This window comes from Crocodylus porosus, unplaced genomic scaffold, assembly GCF_001723895.1.
Source record: "Crocodylus porosus isolate Cpor-Errol unplaced genomic scaffold, CroPor_comp1, whole genome shotgun sequence".
NCBI classification, from domain to species: Eukaryota; Metazoa; Chordata; order Crocodylia; family Crocodylidae; genus Crocodylus; species Crocodylus porosus.
Window position 1 is genome coordinate 78,562,427 of NW_017728906.1, and position 2,696 is coordinate 78,565,122.

Here is a 2,696-nt window from a genome sequence, read left to right on the forward strand (position 1 = left end):
AAGAGCAAATTGGATGCTTATCTTGCTGGGATCCTATGACCCCAGCTGACTTCCTGCCCTTTGGGCAGGGGGCTGGACTCGATGATCTCCCAAGGTCCCTTGCAGCCCTAATGTCTATGAAATCTATGAAATCTATAAGTGAGAAATTAGAGGGAATGGGGGTGAGGAGGGAAATGAGTCAGGGTTCAATCTCTGTTTTCATAACTTTATTTTTTGGATTGTAAGCTGCCTTGAACCCTTTTGGAGATAGCCTGGTATAAATCTAGTTAAAGAAATAAATGAATAGTTATGTATTATAGCGATCAGAAGTAAACTGCCATTCTAGTTGCCCCTTACGGAGCAATACATCTGAGGCCAAGATGTTTTTCAACTAACACTCTGTGGCTCTTTAAACAAAATGCTATTCAAAGTTTTTTTATTATTTAGTGTCATGTGTTGGATCACACTTTCCTGCAACTATGTGTAATGGTGATCCACCTTCACTACCTATTTCTGTCAGTTGTGGTATAAGTTAACTACTAGACTTATTTTTTCTTTTGAAATGAAGTGTTTGCCACAATGCATCCAGGCATATATATTTTATTGTGTTTTTTTAACATTGATGGCTTGCTGTAAGCAGGGTGCCTAGGCTGCTGGATTCTGCAGGTGGGTTTTGCTCCTGCAGGCATTTCTCAGGCAGTCCTCCCAAATAAAACACAACCTTTAAGCAGCAAACAAGCAATCAAATACACAAACACAACACAACCCTTCAACCCTGTTCTGGGCACAAGCAGGGGAGCCTGTTGGTTCTGGTCCTAGGCCAGAAGCCTGGCCCCTCTGTGCAGCAAGCTGTCCTGTTAACAGTTCACTTCCTCTTCCCTTGCTTACTCTTCTGGGAGCTTTATAAAGCCTTGAGTCGGACACTCCTTGCCCATTCAAATGTCCTGCAGCTGGGCTCTCTCAGTAGGGCTGACTGTTCCTTCTTGAAAGTATAGACACCTTGTTACACTCACATAGCTGCTGAGCTGAGCTAATCAGAACTACTGTATAATGCGCTGCACGTTGTTTCCAGCCCATGAATGGAAGGCTCAAAATCTGTCTTCACCACTGAAAAAAATCAGTGGATTTGGAAAAGTATTTTCAATTCTATTGAAGAAACAAGCTTTTACAATTGTGGGGGAAGAGTTATTAAAAGCAACTTCAACAGATCTTGCATCTTTTTGATCCCTGCTATAAATCTCAGTCTGTGTTACTTGTTTTTTTAAGTATCATGTTTAGCAGTTTGTTATTCTCTGAGAACACAGTATGGAAACTATAGGAGATATATGAGAAATGAGGCTTTACAAAGTTTTTATATTATAGTTCGGAAAACCTTATGTTTCCCTTTTGTTTGGAGAGAACTTGTTTCCCCTTGCGTCCCTGGCATAACAAGGAATAACTGACACAAGTTGTTGGAGAGTTGGTTTAGACTAGACATCCGTAAGAACTACTTCACAGTCAGGGCGGCTAGGAGCTGGAACCAACTTCCAAAGGAAGTGGTTCTGGCTCCTACCCTGGGGATCTTTAAGGAGAGGCTTGATGCCTACCTGGCTGGAGTCATTGGAGCCCAGTTTTTCTCCTGCCCAGGCAGGAGGGTCGGACTTGACGATCTACAAGGTCCCTTCCGACCCTACTTCTATGATTCTATGATAATGTATCTATTAAATTAAAGTTAAACACCTTAAAGGAAGGCTCTTATAGGAAAAGAGATGTAACTTACGGGCACCTATACATGTTACAAAGCTCTGCTCCGACACATGCTAGTTATCAACAGTGTTCCCTCTAAGCTGTGTGGTATGCGCGGTCACACAGGCGCGCTCATATCACACTGCCGGGTGCGCTTGCATGGCCATGTATACCACATAGCTTAGAGGGAACATTGGCTAGCGAGCATCAAAGCAGACTCAACTAATCCAGCAGCCTCCACATCACGTGTATTCAGCGTCCTTCCGTTTAAAAATGGTGGCGGGGGTGTTTTAAGTAAAGCTCATCAAATAAGCTTTACTTAAATTGCCCCATAGCCATTTTGAAGCACTGCCCCCCACCTCCACTCCAAAGCAAAAGTATAGATGCCCAAGATGTCCAGAGATTCACACCAAAAATGAGTTAAAAAAGTGGAAAACAAACCCCAGCATTATTTTTATAATGGAACATATAAGAGGTAGGCTAAAGGCCATAAGAGGGATATGATTTATATTTTGAACCATATGAAATACCTGAAAGACTACAAAAAACAAAATTTTCTTTAAAATTACGATATCAGGCAATTTTTAAAGCTAGCCTTTAAATTATATAAATACCATCTTTCTCCCTTTCATTTATTTTTTAAATTTTAATCGTGAACATTCCAACTGTACCTATTGAGCCACTTCTTTATATGAACCATATATGTGCTAACCCAGTTTTAATTGTACAAAGGGAGTGCAGACGTACAACTGTACCCTAGATATCTCAAGCTAGGCCAGAGATTCTCAACCACAGTGTGATGGCCCCTTAGGGTGTCCTGAGATCCTGCGTAAACAGGTGCTTGAGTTAGCGCGGAGTTCACACAGGAGAGGGCATGGGAGGGCACGAGACCCTGCCTGCGACCCCCACAGAGTAGTCAGCCCCAGCCGTAGCCAGCCTACCAGAGGCATGACACGGATGGGCACACGCCGCACCCCAAGGGTCCCCTCGGG